Genomic DNA, 17,824 nt, shown 5'->3' with positions numbered 1-17,824 from the left:
AAAGAAACAAGTGACCAACAGAAGAAATTTTTCATGAGACAATAGATTATGATAAAGTATTTGTATCTTTCTGGTCCTGATATAGTAAAGAAAGAAAATATGGTGTTTCAAAAGATAAGAGAAATTTGGAAGAATAAAGCTCTCAAATATGAAAGAGGAGATGTGATTTACAGCAGGAGTGAATGGATTGGAATCAATAGGAGAAGGACCATGTTTTCCATTGGAAAGGAAGGGTGAGTGGTAATGTAACTACATAGGTAAGTTTCTATATCCAGATTCCATCTATTTTATTACTGAAGTATCATCAGCTAGCAGCAATGGGGAAAAGAATGTGTTTTTTTTTGTTTGAGAAAGTTTGAAAGAGTCACTTTGGAAAATAAGAAAGCAAATACATTAGGGGAAAATGAGGTCAGCATAAATGATGAGTAATCATCTCTAAAAATTCTCTCCTTCTTAAAAGCAATGAGAAGAATTATCAAAATCATCTTTTGTGAACTTTGGAAATTAAACAAAAGCTTCCAACACTGGAAAATGATTATTCAAGAAAAACGGTTGCATTTGGATATTTATAGATAAAAGAAATCTAAGTGAATTAATAACCAAATGCAAGGAATGAAACTTGTAGGGATACTAACCCTAAAATAATCATCTATAAAATGAGATTTTGGAGACTACTAGGAAATTTTGATATAGATTGAGGATAAATTATATTAAAGATGGATTAATTTAACTAATTGGAGAAGGAAATGGCAACCCACTCCAGTGTTCTTGCCTGGAGAATCCCAGGGATGGGGGAGCCTGGTGCGCTGCCGTCTATGGGGTCGCACAGAGTTGGACACGACTGAAGCGACTTAGCGGCAACAGCAGCAGCAATTTAACTAAGGAAAGGATGGTGTCATACTTTATAGATGTACATGAAAAGTTTATGGGTTTAATACCAGCATATCAGTATTTTTCATTAAAATTCTTCAGCAAAATTAGCAGATGAGACAATGTTAACAATTTATTTTAATTTTAATATATAATGGCTATGTGCGTGCCTGCTAAGTTGCTTCAGTCATGTCCAACTCTGTGACTCCATGAACTGTAGCCTGCCAGTCTTCGCTGTCCATGGGGTTTCTCCAGGCGTGAATACAGGAGTGGGTTGCCATGCCCTTCTTCAGGGGATCTTCCCAACCCAAGGATTGAATTGGCATCTCTTAACATTTCCTGCATTGGCAGGCAGGTTCTTTACCACTAGTGCCACCAGGGAAGCCCGTATAATGGCTATATGTAAGTTTAATTTGCAATTCTCTTCACTTTAAAGCATGGAGACATATTATATGGCATGGGAAAAAGCAACTGCAAGTAGAATGCTATACTCAAGACATGAAGTAGCAGTAGGAAGGAGGATTTACACCACTAAATACGGATCAGAAGCCTTGGATGTAATGTGCATTTGCATTTTGCATGTGATGAAAGATATTTGCATTTATACTTTAAAGAAATCTGAGACAATGACATGGTAAGTGAATAATTAGTTTGGTGAGTGTCCTAGATAACCTCAATTTGTCCCCTGGAACCACTTTGTATCTTTTTACTCTCGGCTCTTCCCATCGAAGTTGACTTGTATGACCTGTATTGATAAGCTCCTTTGAAAAGACTCTTGAGAGTCCCTTGGATTGCAAGGAGATCAAACCAGTCAATCCTGAAGGAAATCAGTCCTGAATATTCATTAGAAGGTCTGATGCTGAAGCTGAAACTCCAATACTTTGGCCACCTGATGTGAAGAACTGACTCATTGGAAATGACCCTGATGCTGGGAAAGTTTGAAGGTAGGAAAAGGGGACGACAGAGGATGAGATGGCTTGATGGCATCACCAACTCAATGGACGTGAGTTTGAGCAAGGTTTGAGAGTTGGTGATGGACAGAGAAGCCTGGTGTGATGCAGTCCATGGGGTTGCAAAGAGTTGGACACGTCTGAGTGACTGAACTGAACTTGTCCTATGGCTTCTGATTCTACTGCACCAAAACGTAGCAGAGGTAGAAGGTCAAGGAGAGGGATGAAAGATACACTGGAGTATTTGATCAGTTTCCATCCTTAGAAGGAAAGAAGGCAATAGTAGGCAGGCTATATCCTTCCATCAAACTCTTAGTTGAAGGCCCTAGCTACTGTTCAGGGTCACTCTCCACATAAAACTCTACCTTGAATTCACCACACTGCTCCTCTGCTATTCTGGTCTATGGAAGCGATGACACCCTAGAGTTACTATAGTTACTATCTTTTGTATCTGAGGCTTTTTTACACTCTGCTTTTATTTTTGTAAATAGTCCTCTAACTTCATCCCAAATTACCCAATTTAACTCTGCATCTATTTATTGCTTAGATCTGGATAAAAATAGAGTGAAATAAATTGATAAATACTACTGTATACTATCACAGTTGACAATAGGCTGAAGAAGGGAAATACTTCTTTTTTTTATTGTGCAGGGCAAATGCTACCTTTTGTCTGCTCAAGTAGCATGCAGATTTGATGAGCAAATTTATCTTTGTATGATGAAAAATCTGTCCCTTCTTCACAGTAGGTGAAACTCTACACCAAGGTATACTGCCTGGTAAGCTAAGCAGAGGCTTATTTTTTTCAGCCTCCAAATTTTAAAATTTCTGATGTTTACAATTTGGTGTGTGGTAACACCATTCAAAATGGAAGAAAATGATCAAATTTGTTGATCTAGTTCCAATTTTACTAAATTTAATACACTTTTGTGACCATCCACTAAAGGAAGAGAAAAATCAGGCAAGAGTAATATAAAAAAGCCAAAGGAGGTAGCAGTTTCAGAAAGGAAAGAGCCTTTCCAGTTTAAAGCTTGAGATCAGGTAAGGTAACGACCGCTGGGTACCCAGTTATTTTGGCAACTCTGAAATCACCGGGAATCTTATCAATACTGCTTTCTTCTGATTATAAGGAAATCTAGTCTTGACTGTTTTAAAGAGTGAAAAGTAGTGCTCTCATAAAAACAGTAAGTAATTTTTCTTTCAAAAACTTAAGGAAATAGAAATTTTTTCAGAATGATTACAGAAAAATCGAGGTCAGATCATGCTTTCACACAATCATAAACAAGTAGAAATTTGAAGATCAGTCTGAGATGATACAGTTCTATGCTTACCTTTTACAGAGGGAAGCTGAGCACCTCCCTCAATCCAAGCAAACAATGGGGATTAGTTTGCTTAAGATCACACACTCTGTCAGGAATTCTGATTCTCAGAGCAATGACCCACCACCAACACTGTATTTTCAAGTCACTGGAATTTCACTTTTTAACTTTGTTACCTAAAGTGTGTATTCGCATTTATCTTAATTTAAATGTCAGTTTGAATGGATCAAAATGATGAATTGTAGATACAATTTAATACTCTATATATGTTAAACCAAACAAGCACTTGAACTAACTGCAAAATATGGGCTTCCCAGGTGGCTCAGCGGTAGAGCATCTGCCTGCCAGTGCAGGAAACATGGGTTCAGTCCCTGAGTCAGGAAGATCCCTCTGGAGAAGGAAATAGCAACTCACTCCAGTATTCTTGCCAGGGAAATCCCATGGACAGAGAAGCCTGGCAGGCTACAGTCCATGGGGTCACCAAAGAGTTAGACATGACTGAGTGGCTAAACAATAACAACAACTACAGTAGGAATTTTACGAATTTCTCTTGCTTTCAGGGCAAATGTTTTGTTTACAAATAGAAACGTATGGAATCGATGATATTCTTTATGAAAATCTTAGTAAATCATTCTACATTTCAAAATTTTTATTTGTCTTAATTTTTTTTATGGTTGGCAACATTTTTATTTTTAATATATTAGACAGATATTGTATAAACTTGAAGTGTTCCATATGTTGATTTGATACATCTATATATTGTAACATGACTGCCATTATAGCTACTGTCAGCATCTCTGTCACATAACTATCATTTCTTATTTGCTTTGGGAATAACCAAGACTTAATCATTTACCAAGTTTGATGATTATAAAAACAATGTTGTTGTTTGTAGTCAATCTATTGTGCATTTAGGGCTTCCCTCGTAGCTCAGTTGGTAAAGAATCTGCCTACAGTGCAGAGACCCGGGTTCAATCCCTGGGTTGGGAAGATCCCCTGGAGAAGGAAATGACAACCCACTCCAGCATCCTTGCCTGGAAAATCTCATGGACAGAGGAGCCTGATGGGCTGCAGTCCATGGGGTTGCAAAGAGTCAGGCATGACTGAGCAACTAACACTTACTTACACTATTGTGCATTAGACCTCTAGGATTTGTCTGCTAGTTATAAGTCACATGAAATAAAAGATTCTTAATTTGTTTATGTTTCATAAATGTAAATGAGCCAACTAATGGCATGTGTCATAAGATATTCAGCTGGCTATTCCATGAGATCTTAAAAAATAAGAATGTATAAACAATCTTCATCAGAAATGTTGCCTTTTTTTTCTTTGATTTTACAATGGCAGTAAAGCTGCCATTTGATTATTCTTTTTCTTTTAAGGATTAAATTAATGATACTCATGATAAATTTAAGTGCTGGGATGGTCATAGTTTTGCAAGCTATTTGACTTTCTACAGTTGCCTCATAGCAATCCAACAAATCAAAATATACCCGTATGCCGGGGACCAGCCCCGGCTGAACCAGGGTATTCGAAGGAGAGACGGCGTCGGCGAAGATCAGGAAACAATTGCTTAATTAAACGTTAATTAAGGATATAAAGAGTAATAGAATGAGGATAGCTCAGTAGGAAAATTCAGTGGAGAAAAGAGGCTGAGATAAGGATAGCTCAGTGAGGAAATTCAGTGTAGAAAAGAGGCTGAATAATTCAGCCAGAAGGTAAGAGAAAGAACGACATGGTGAGACCAAGTTTCGGTGAACAAGGCCCACACTTTATTTTTCAAAGTAGTTTTTATACCTTAAGTTATGCACAGAGGATAATGGGGGAAGGGGTAGAGTCAGGCAGCAAGCCAGGCTTTCTTCCTGCAAACTTAGCATATGCAAAAGTTAGGTGATTTGCATCATCTTCTGGCCCGGAGGCCTGTTAACATTTTAAGACCTTTTCTTCAGAAAACTTATTTTTCTCTAAAGGTGATTGGTCAGGAGCCACCCTCCAAAAGCATTAGATAAAGTTGCATTCCTACAGAGCAAAGGTGTGGTGGGCTATAACAAGAAAAAGAATTAACTCAAGGGTCCCAGGTTACAAACATTAAAGCTACTATTTACACCAATTATATTAATCAATACACTGCCAGGGACACAGCAGGTAAGGGATATGGAAACTTAGCAGCAAACATTGGCCCAACAAGTGAAAATCCCTTCACCAATACAATTTCTAATCAATCTTTTAACTACTCAAAAGAATCTGTGTTTAGACAGTTTAGGACATCTCCTGCCTCTCACAGTTGGGAGGCTCCGAACAATCACATGAGGCCGGAAAAACCTATTCAGGCAGGCTAGAGGATTTCCAAAGGAGTTTGTAGGTTAAACACTGTCACACCCAGGAATTATTAACTGGAGCTGTAAGCTAACTTTTTTCAGAGAGGTAGTGGGGGACAGCCCCCCGTAAAGTCAGAGGTGTAGGTGAAAGCACAAAGCAGAAAGTAGGCAGACTCTGGTTTGGGGGGTAGATTGCTCAAGAATTTCCAGGGAGACTCCTGAGGCTTGATCCCGCCTTTGCGTATGCCAAGCCTCCTTCCTCATGACCTTTGTCATGGGTGGAGTTCCTCACGCTGGCTACCTGCAGTGATAGAATTCCAGTTGAGCTATTCCAGATCCTGAAAAGTGCTGCACTCAATATGCAATATGCACTCAATATGCAATATGCCGGCTCCCGGCATCTCCCCCTTTTTTATTTCTTAAAACAGCCAGATGCAGCTCAGTCGCGAGCTTTTGAATGTTCTGCCGAAGAATCCTGACAATACAAGGAAGAATGATTATGAGAAGCAAAACTAGAACTAAAGATATTAGACAGAATGTTTTTTCCAGAAATAAAGTTAGAGAAGGTGAGAAAAAAGTCATTAGCTGCTCCAGCGGTGGTAAAATCCAGTCGACAGTGTTCCAGGGCCTGTATTTGATTATGAACTTTCCCTAAGTCCAGGCCAATGTCAGAGCTGTTCCAAACACCTGAGATACGATTTTTGATTTTTTCCCCTTCATAATCTGTCTCGTTTACCTTTAAAGATGTCACGCATATCCACCGGTAATCAGAGTGGCAAGACAGAGCCATTTTCACTTTTAAAGCCTGTAACTCAGTCCCAATATGCATTATTGCCTCTTCTAAGGCCTCTACTCTCATCTCCAATTTTCTATCTATAACTTTCTGTGTTGCTAGAGTTAAAGAAACATTTTTAGACATGGTATCAACATATTGGGCAGTATGCACTTGTTGAGTCAATGATATTGCTGCCACAGTAACAGAAGTAATTGCTGCTATTAAAGTTGATATTCCTAAAATAAGTAAAGCCCACAAATCGTCGTGATCACATTAAATCTTGTAGTTGTTGTAACATAGCAAGACTATAGTTAACATATCAATAAGTGGTTACATCATAAGATAAGGTGGACATTGTAACACTATAAAGGAGCAAACATTATATTGAGGGTTTAAACAAGATGAGAGCATGCATTGTTCACAAGTCACTACATTGGGTCCACCAGTGAAAGTCACATGTACATTAAGTTTTCCAGAATCATTGGTAAAGAGAAAAACATAAGGAGAGGGTAGACAAGCCAAAACAGAGTAAGTAGAATTATTTTCTGGTTGGAGTTCGCGCTGCAGCAGCCCCGTCGGTCCCGCCGGGATCTCGATGTTTATCTTGCCTCCCCTTCAGGCGGGCTCCTCTTTTGTGATTGAAGCAATGGGGGAACTGGATGTCTGGGGGTCTGCAACATGGCGAATCAACCTGTCCTGGATCTAAATTGGAGAATCTGCATCCTGTGGAAAAATACAAGCACATCCTCTACCGCTAGTTAATAATGGGTCAGGACCCTTCCATTGTCCTGAGAGGAGGTCCTTCCATTTGACTAATGGTTTTGCATTTAATTGCTCCAGGCACCAATGACGAAGCATTGCAGTAGTTCCAGCCAGATCAGTATTTAGAATATTTATTACGAAAAGAGCATGTTGCAAGATTTGATGGGGAGAACTATACTTAAACTCCCCTTCTTTTAGTTTTTGAATTTGGATTTTTAATGTTTGATGCGCTCTTTCAACAATGGCCTGTCCCTGGGGATTATAAGGGATGACAGTATTATGTTTAATTTGAAACTTTATACAAAATTTTTGAAAAGACTTAGACGCAGGAGCATTGTCAGTTTTCAGAGCTTTTAGCAGGCTCAAATATGAAAAACAAGTAAAGAGATGTTGTATTACATCTTTAATTGCTTCTCCTGTATGAGCAGTTGCAATAATAACATGAGAAAAGGTGTCTACAGTTAAAGAACAAAGGACAGTTTTCCAAATGAAGAAACATGAGTTAGATCCATTTGCCAGAGTACGTTAGGTTTGAGACCGCGAGGATTAACTCCCATAGGTAGACTATTATAAACAGTGGGGCAATATAAGCAAGAACGCACAATTTCTCAAGCAGTCTCTCTGGGAATTTGGAATTGATATCTTAAAGCAGTAGCGTATTGATGATGAAGTGAGTGAGAGGCTCTGGCCTCCTCAATCACAGTAGCCACTGTATTTCTGTTTAAAAAGTCAGCCAAATCATTAAAGGCATTTAAAGGGCCAGGCAATCCTGAATGAGCCCGAATGTGTCCAATGAAAAATATTTTATTTCTTTTCCAAATTTGTTGCTGTAATTTAGTTAACAAATGAAATATGGTAGTTTTATTTTCAGACAAAAACCGCAGTTTCAATGTGTGGAAACAACCTGACAATATACTGAGAATCAGAATAAAGGTTAAATTTCTCATCTGCAAACATAGCAAAAGCCTTTATGACTGTTGTTATTTCAGCTCTTTGAGCTGAAGTTTTTTGTGTTTTAAAAACCTTTTGGTGATTTTTAGGAACTATGGAGGCTTTACCATTTGCTGACCCATCAGTAAAAACTATTTGAGCATTTGGAATAGGAGATTGTTTACATCTGACAGGAAAAATAACTGGATGTCTGGATATAAAATTCAGCAAAACATGTGAGGGTAAATGATGCAAAATTTTGACCAAAATAGTTTCCTATAGCAATCTGCCAATTTTCATCAAACATTAGAAGAGCACCAAGTTGTTCCTTACTATATGGGATTACAATTTCTGATGGCTCTTTACCAAATAATCCAATGTTCCGCTTTTTTCCTTTAATATCAAAGTAGCTATCAATCCTGGATAAGAAGCCACTACTTTTTTAGTTTGAGCGGGAAGATGGACCCACTCTAGGGGGGCCGTTTTGCCAATTTTTTGTCTGGTTACCCCAGTTACACCTATGGGGGGGGCGGTTTATGGCAAAGGAATTGTCAAGCAGTTGTCAATTTAATTTTTAAAATTTTTAAAAATTTACATTTTAACAACATAAATTTAGAGATATGTTAATTTAGGTCTAATGTTTAGTTTAGGTCTCTATAAATTTAAATAATAAATGTATAACCTCCTTATCTCATTTTGGTATACAGATATACCTAAATGTAAAATGTATTTATATATGGCAACAAGTATAAACTTATTGACATACAATATATATAAATCAATATACTTGAATTAATCTTATAATTAATATATCAATTCATATATATTACAGCAATACAACACACACACAGCCAATACCAACCAACACAAACCAATGTACTGTAATAATACATGTCACACATATATAATTATACAGCATACAGAACATATATCATCACAGCACATCAATCCATACCAATTAATATCAGCCACACACATTATATTACTGCAATATACATTTAATTATACAGTATATATATAATACATATATTGATTTATATACAAATTAAGTAAGTATAGATCTATAAATAGAATTAGGTATACCTTTATTATATTTTATTTATACCCATATCTAATTAGGCAAACTGTAGTTAGGCAAATATATTTATATTACGTATTTATAACAATATATAAAGTATTGTTAATTGTACCACCTGTTGATAACTAAGAAATTGAGAAAACCCTTCTCTGAGTATCTCCTATTTGAGACAGCACGTCCCTCCCCCATAGGGTAAAGGGGAGCGTAGGAACTACATACGGTTGGAAAGTTCCACAGGTATCCTCAAACTGCCAATCTAACATTTTTGAACTTTTAACGACTGTGGGGGCTTGAGGGCAAATGAAACAAAATTTGACCCCTGAAATCTATCAGGGCAACTTGCCAATCATCACTATTTTGTAGAAGACTTGCAGTTGATCCTTATTGAATGGAATTACTATATTTGCTACTCTTTTTTTTTTTTTTTCTCTAAAAAGTTCCACACTTCTTTTTTCCTCCTTTTATAATTAATTGTGCCACTGAGCTAGGATAAGATAAAACTATTTTTCTTGGGATCACTGGTAGATGGAACCAATGGGCCTTTTTGTCACAATCACCCTGTAGGTGTATGTTTTATGGCAAGAATAATTTAATCTCATCTTTTGGTAATATTAATCGTAATTAACTGATCATTTAAAGTCTCATCTACTTTAACAAGAGCCAACTCTGTCTCACTAGTCAACTTAGAACTGGAATTAGGGTCGCTTTTTAAGCAATTAAACAAAGGCTTTAAATCTGCAGTAGTCAGTTTTAAATGTGGGCATATCCAATTAATGTCCCCTAATAATTTTTGGAAATCATTTAAAGTTAGTAAACAATCTCTCCGCAGCCTCAAAGGGGCATTACCAGTTTTTAAAAGTTTTGGCAGACCTAAATATGAGAAGCAAGTAAAGAGGTGTTGCACAACATGTTTATAAGCTTCTCCAGTTATCGTTTTGTAACCTAAATCTGGTCTATAGCTTTTTAGATGACAAGCAACCATCTAATATTTGCTTGAATACTTCCAGCAACGGGGAACTCACTACTCTTCAAGGTTTTAAACTCTCCCTCACCTTTTTATCTACAGCATTCCCAACCCGCATATCACTTTTTCTAATCTCAACTCATTTTCAGTAGTATGTGTTGGCCAGGAGCTGGGTCAGTCTTCCCCAGCAATGTTAAGAGACGTCTGTTCCTGTGTCTAATAGCCCTGACAGTTTATTTTCTTGAATTAAAAGATCTTTTAAAGGCCTTGGAGCTGTACTTTCCTGCACCCAAAAGGCTAGATCACTAGATCTAAATACTCTGTGGCTCTTAGCTTGAGAAGTCAAGTTTTTTCCTGCCTGATAAGGTAAAAGCAAAAACTGTGTTATTCTTTGACCTTTATTAATTTGCACAGTTTTGGTAAGCGGCGAGATCAAAACTATAATTTCTCCAATATAATCAGAATCTACCACACCATATACCACCGAAATTTCTTGAAAAGAAAGCGAGCTACACCCTAGCACAAGTCGTATAATGCCCTCAAGAAGGGGGGCCAGCCACTCCCCTTGGAATCGGAGCAACCGGCATATCAGGGGTTAATATTGTTGCTAAATCCCTTTACCGTCCGCTTTTTTCTTAGCCTGGGTGAGACCCCCCTGAGGGGGTTTTCTCCAAGGAGCACTGCATATTGTGCACTCAGTCTGTTTTAAAATCTCCACTGTTCAAAAACCTTCTTATCTTCCTCAGGCTTAGGCAACACTTTGAGAGGCTTTGGGGGCAAAGTGGGGAACTCTTGGGCCCTGGAAGGCGCAAACGGAGGCGGCAGCAATGGCCTTAAATCAGAAAGTGGTGGATAAGTTGTTTTTTTTTTTTTTAAGGTTTGCGCAGAGGGGGTGGGGGGGAGGGGGAGCTCGCCAGGGCACCTGGTCACAGCGTCTCTTACAGTCTCTCTCTTCCTCTCTTCCTGCTTTTCTCACTTTTTTTTCCCCCTTCATTTTTCGCTACCCTTCTCTTTCCTTCGTTTCTTTCCCTTTACCCTCTTTCTCTCTTTTTCTTCCCTCCTCCCTCTCTTTCTCTCTGTATCTCTTTTTCTAACTTCCTTTCTTCCTTTCTCAATCTTGCTGCATTCCCTGATTCCTTCCTTCTCTGTTCCTCCTTTTCACTCTTTAGCTTTTTCTCTATCTTTAGATCTTTCTCTATTTTTTCTTTTTTTTTTTTTTTTACCTTTTTTTTTTTTCTCTTTTATTTATTTATTTATTTTTGCTTGGGTGAGGCCCCCCTGAGGGGGTTTTCTTCAAGGAGCAGGCTCTGTATATTGTGTATTTTTTTTTTAAAAAAAGCTCCTTTGTTTAAAAGAAATCTTTTTTATCTTTTTCAGCTTTAGGCAATGCTCTGGGAGACTTTGGATGTAAACTGGGGAATTTTTAGGCCCTGGGAGGTGCAAGCGGAGGTGGAGTAGTCGCCTTAAATCAGAAATTGTTGGATACATTTTTAAAGGTTTGTGTAGAGGGGGAGGGAGCTCGCCAGGGCGCCCGGCCGCAGCGTCCTGTAAGCCCTCTCCTTCCTCCGGAGGTAGAGCACAGTCTCCCTCCTTTCATTCGTCAATGGCAGAAAATATGATCTGCGCAGAAGGTGACCCACTACCATCCACCGCTATAGCCTCTCCCATAGGCTATCCCACAGCCTCATGATGAGGGTCCAGAACATTTTTAATCATATTTATAGGATAAGTTTTTAGTTGTTTTTTACCTTCACCCAAGTATCTAAATTAACAGTAGCCTCTTTAACAGTTTCAAGATTACTTGTATAAAGAGTTGTCATTCTTAGTTTCATGTTACCCATGTCAGAAAATTAAGTATAATAGAAGATAAAGCTTTTAGCTTTTAAAAGATCAGGCTTTTCTTTGGCCTTTTAACTCTAGAAACCGTTTTCTCTCTCTAAGTCTAACTCTTTAACACTTTCAACACTTCCCACTCCTCTCGCCCTGTCTATCCTACAGGGGGGTCCGCGGCACCCTCGAGTGGGGTCCTAGCCGTCCCGAACCCTGGAAGAACAATAGGGCTGGTGACCCAGATTGTTCCGGGGGAGGAACAGTAGGCTGATGGCCCAAACTGTTCCGAGGGAGGAGCAGTAGGGCTGGTGACCCAAACTGCTCCGTGGGGGAACAAGAGGGCTGGTCACCCAGTTGTTCCGAGAACGGGGAGCAATAGGGCTGATGGCTCTGATTGCTTTGGGGAGCTTACCTTCGAAAGTCCCTGTTTCGGGCGCCACCTGCCGGGGACCAGCCCCGGCTGAACCAGGGTATTCGAAGGAGAGACGGCGTCGGCGAAGATCAGGAAACAATTGCTTAATTAAACGTTAATTAAGGATATAAAGAGTAATAGAATGAGGATAGCTCAGTAGGAAAATTCAGTGGAGAAAAGAGGCTGAGATAAGGATAGCTCAGTGAGGAAATTCAGTGTAGAAAAGAGGCTGAATAATTCAGCCAGAAGGTAAGAGAAAGAACGACATGGTGAGACCAAGTTTCGGTGAACAAGGCCCACACTTTATTTTTCAAAGTAGTTTTTATACCTTAAGTTATGCACAGAGGATAATGGGGGAAGGGGTAGAGTCAGGCAGCAAGCCAGGCTTTCTTCCTGCAAACTTAGCATATGCAAAAGTTAGGTGATTTGCATCATCTTCTGGCCCGGAGGCCTGTTAACATTTTAAGACCTTTTCTTCAGAAAACTTATTTTTCTCTAAAGGTGATTGGTCAGGAGCCACCCTCCAAAAGCATTAGATAAAGTTGCATTCCTACAGAGCAAAGGTGTGGTGGGCTATAACAAGAAAAAGAATTAACTCAAGGGTCCCAGGTTACAAACATTAAAGCTACTATTTACACCAATTATATTAATCAATACACTGCCAGGGACACAGCAGGTAAGGGATATGGAAACTTAGCAGCAAACATTGGCCCAACAAGTGAAAATCCCTTCACCAATACAATTTCTAATCAATCTTTTAACTACTCAAAAGAATCTGTGTTTAGACAGTTTAGGACATCTCCTGCCTCTCACAGTTGGGAGGCTCCGAACAATCACATGAGGCCGGAAAAACCTATTCAGGCAGGCTAGAGGATTTCCAAAGGAGTTTGTAGGTTAAACACTGTCACACCCAGGAATTATTAACTGGAGCTGTAAGCTAACTTTTTTCAGAGAGGTAGTGGGGGACAGCCCCCCGTAAAGTCAGAGGTGTAGGTGAAAGCACAAAGCAGAAAGTAGGCAGACTCTGGTTTGGGGGGTAGATTGCTCAAGAATTTCCAGGGAGACTCCTGAGGCTTGATCCCGCCTTTGCGTATGCCAAGCCTCCTTCCTCATGACCTTTGTCATGGGTGGAGTTCCTCACGCTGGCTACCTGCAGTGATAGAATTCCAGTTGAGCTATTCCAGATCCTGAAAAGTGCTGCACTCAATATGCAATATGCACTCAATATGCAATATGCCGGCTCCCGGCACCCGTAACTTAAACATGGGATTTTAAACCCTTAATGACATGGGAATACAGCAAAATAAAATCTGCTTATATCTGTTCTGACCCCATGAGTAGGAACTATTTCTGAGAAAGAATTTGGTAAAACAGTGTAAAACCCCATTCTGTTTTCACGGCAGAGGGGTTACTTGTCTGTACAGGGTGTTACAAAATTCCAAAACTTTATTTTTCAACAGAATTGAGTATAACAATCTAAATGCATGCTCCCATCATTTAACTTCAGTATTTCAAACTCTAAGTGGACAATTATCATTTTAACCAAGTGATTGAATTTCAGTTCAGTTTCTGTTTAATGGAAATTCTATTAAGCTGTCATCATAGACTCTATATCCTCTTCCATAAAATAACCCAATATCTTTTCTCAATTACTTATCTAAAATTCCAGCTAGATAGAAATGTATTAGGATACAACTGAGTACTGGAAAATTGGTGCTTTTTTTTTTTAAAACCAAAAATCAGAAGTTTGAAGCAAGTGATTAATATTTAAAGTATGAGAAGAACTAAGGCTGTGGAGTTAAACTATACTTTAGGTATATAATTTGCATAATGTACTTTGCCTAACTCATCATGAATCATTTTTAAATATATTTTAAAATGGGCTGAGTGCACAGCACAATTATGAGCACCTGAAACTGTCTCATTGCAAGAAAAAATACATTTTTTCATACTTCACTGACATACTAAATACTATCTCCACAGAGCTATAGAAATTAAGACATGCTAATTTGCAACAGGGAGGGATGTTTTGGCAGGAGCACCATAGTGTGCCACACAAACCTAAGTCACAGGCCTTGAGATATTTATTTTCTCACTCAACAACTGTTATTATTACCACTTCCTTCTATGTGCCCAGCAGTGTGCTAGGCCCTGGAGTGGAAGAGTGGTCACCATTTGCACCGAGGTTGGTAATGGAGAATGCTATGAGGTGAGCATAAGAAACAGAAAGCAAGGCCACTGGTGGAAAACTAAACACGAGAGCAGGCCAACGGTAAAGAGAAAATCTCTTGCTCTCTCCTCCCTCCTTACTTCTGCTTCCAGTGAGAGCACTATCAGAAGTCATTGAAAATCTTAGCAGGACACCGTATACAATATGTTATTTTTTACATAAGAAGGGTGTACTTGAACATTTGTGGTTTAGTCTCTAAGTCGTGTCCTACTCTTTTGCAATCCCGTGGACTGTAGCCCACCAGGCTCTTCTGTCCATGAGAGTCTCCAGGAAAGAACACTGGAGTGGATTGCCATTTCTTTCTCCAGAGGATCTTCCCAACCCAGGGATCAAACCTGCATTGGCATGTAGATTCTTCACTACTGAGCCACCTGGGATATATAGATGTATTAGTTTGCATTTGCCTTCAAAACACTGGAAGCATAATAACATACTAGAATTATTAGAAAAGAGTTCTCTTTCCTGGAAAATGGGGACAAGATAGGAGTCAAGCTCCTCTGCATAAGCATTCTTTTAAATATGGTTTTGACTCTTGGGCCAAGTAAACTAGCAGTTTGTAAGGACCCATCTATAAAGGAAGCAATTTGGGATCTTAGTGAAATAGTAAGTGTGCTAGAAGTTACTTAGAGATAAAATCTATTATTTATATTATAATACGCTTTAATACATACCCCAGTGCTGTTCAACTCCTGAGTGATTGTGTCTGGAATGCGATAATAGCTACCATTATACTCAGGACAGTCTCTATGCCAAGCCACATAATAAGGTTTTAACTTAAGACATTCAGCAAGTTTAAGACATGGTTTTAATTAACTCTTATTTTTTAGATGATGAAACCAAGTGGAAGAGGATGTATAAGCGTCCAGTAGCTTACTCTGGGTTGCTTGAGTTGCTGGAAATTTAGGCAGCCATTCTCCAAATAGAATGAACTGCTCCAAGAAAAATACTCTGGCAGAAACTGAGGTTTTCTCTCTGAAGAGCATCCCCCAGGACTCTGAGTACATTTCTCAGATAACACCTGTAAAAAGCTGGCTCCCAGCTTCTGACTTCTAGGAGTCAAAATCATCTGAATATTCCCCCATGGACAAAGTTGATTTTTTTTTTTTTTAACTCTAATTCCTACCCCACCTCTCCAAAAGAAAAGAAAATGGAACTCATGGAAATAATGGATTCTTCTTCTAGAATATAGATCCAAATTTGAGATAGAGAAGGGTGCCCTCACCCCCACCGTGCCCTTAAGTCAGATAACAAGAGGTGTGGAATGTATGCCTTATTTTATTTTCTTACTGACTCAGACTTAATACATTTTCCATTCTACCTGACTCTTTAATCCATGCTATGTGATGTGAACTTTGGTTCTAATTGAAAGCACAGCAGGTAGGGAACAAGATGGGATCTACCTTGTAGGATACTGACAAGTAGGTTTGTACACCCAGTCTTGTCCAATACCCAATCTGAGCACCAAGGCTCTGATGGTTTACCAACACCATCATGGGTGGGTCCATAACCAAAATTTCTGTGCCTGAACCATGCCGGAAGTGTTAAATGGGTTCTGCAGAGATGAGACTTGCAGTCCGTGTGCCTTTTAGACCTCTACCTTTCAAAACAGCATACTATAAATACTTATCACACAAAAACTACAGATATTGGTATAAAATGGTTATAGCACAGTTTGTTGAATATCAGGATAGAAGAGGCATGGGTACTTTAAATCCATGTATGTTATAAAAATGAACACAGTTTAATAGATACTTTGCAAATGCCAGATTCTATCCTCTACAAATGTTATTTATTTTCACTATCACGGCAAGAGAATACAACTGCATTGACCCCTTTTACAGATGAGGAAAGCAAATCTCTCCCAACTAACACTGCTTTTTCCAAGTGACCCATCCATTACTACTTGATAAAACCAGAAACCAATTCATGATGTTTCAGATTTCAAAGCCTGTGTTTTCTTTTTTCTATATTTTCAGTCTGCTACTGCTTTAGAAGAGGAATAAATAAAACAAGGGTTATTAAACAGTAAATTTGGAATCAGTCATAAGGCAGAGCAGCCAATGGCAGCTACTCTGAGCATCACTTGCAAACAAGCTAAACAAAAACTGATTCCATGAAAATAGAGCTTTTATCTCATAAATTCTGAATCTCAGCTGGGAGGCTAATAATCTCCAAAAGGTTCACAGAAGCTCCATGCTGAGAATGCCGCATTTAGCGAAGGTTCTGATCAGTTAATGGGAGCCCCAGAGGAAGTCAAACTGCATGGTGCACATTCTAGAGAAGTAGTCATAATGATATGAGTTATAAATACAGTGTTTCATTCGGGAAAGAGATAAGGAGATATGAAAAATGTCTTCAGAATATTAGAGTGGTGTTGTGAGGAAAGGGAAGGAGTTCTATATGAATCTGCAGCAACCTTTACTCACCCTGGCTAAGGACTAGAGTCATCTGAGGAGCTCTTTAAAAACTCCCACGCTAAGTTGCTTCAGTCGTCTCCAACTCTTTGTGATTGTATGGACCATAGCCCGCCAGGCTCCTCTGTCCATGGGCTTCTCCAGGCAAGCTTACTGGAGTGGGTTGCCATTTCCTCTTCCAGGGCATCTTCCCGACCCAGGAATTGAACCTGCTTCTCTAAGTCTCCTGCACTAGCAGGCGTGTTCTTTACTGATAGAGCCACCTGGGAAGCCCCCAAACCCTCACACCTGGGCCCAATTCTAGAGAGATTGTTTTAAATGTTTTTTGGGGGCTTTTGAAAGATATTCTGACCTGAAGCCAGGGGTGATAGCCAATGCACTAGAAAGAAAATAGAGGACTAACAGATATGAGTAATGGTGAGGCCGATTTCACTGATCCCAAGATTCACATCAAATTCAAGAGTGATTTTGAGTATCTAAGGCAAAAGGATAATCATATGAACATGTTATAGTCCTTCACAGTTTTTATCCACCAGGAATATCAATAACCTCAGATATGCAGATGACACCACCCTCATGGCAGAAGGTGAAAAGGAACTAAAAAGCCTCTTGATGAAGGTTAAAGAGGACAGTGAAAAAGTTGGCTTAAAACTCAACATTCAGAAAACGAAGATCATGGCATCTGGTCCTATCACTTCATGGGAAATAGATGAGGAAACCGTGGAAACAGTGTCAGACTTTATTTTGAGGGGCTCCAAAATCACTGCAGATGGTGACTGCAGCCATGAAATCAAAAGATGCTTACTCCTTGGAAGGAAAGTTATGTCCAACCTAGATAGCATATTCAAAAGCAGAGACATTACTTTGCCAACAAAGGTCCATCTAGTCAAGGCTATGGTTTTTCCTGTGGTCATGTATGGATGTGAGAGTTGGGCTGTGAAGAAGGCTGAGCGCCAAAGAATTGATGCTTTTGAA

General features: G+C 39.1%; 1 long non-coding RNA gene across 1 annotated transcript; it reads right to left on the bottom strand.

Moving 5' to 3' along the window:
• Positions 1-4,885: 4,885 nt before the first annotated feature.
• On the bottom strand, positions 4,886-13,451 carry LOC147366668 (uncharacterized). Its single transcript, XR_015168883.1, has 2 exons — positions 12,206-13,451; positions 4,886-6,952 (listed from the first exon to the last, which is right to left on the bottom strand). It is a non-coding gene; the product is annotated as an uncharacterized LOC147366668 (long non-coding RNA).
• Between the last annotated feature and the right edge of the window lie 4,373 nt (positions 13,452-17,824).

Source organism: Bos grunniens, chromosome 8 (assembly GCF_055505025.1).
Source record: "Bos grunniens cultivar Pamir isolate PY7600 chromosome 8, Bosgru_T2T1.0, whole genome shotgun sequence".
NCBI classification, from domain to species: Eukaryota; Metazoa; Chordata; class Mammalia; order Artiodactyla; family Bovidae; genus Bos; species Bos grunniens.
This window is presented reverse-complemented; position numbering and strand designations above follow the sequence as displayed.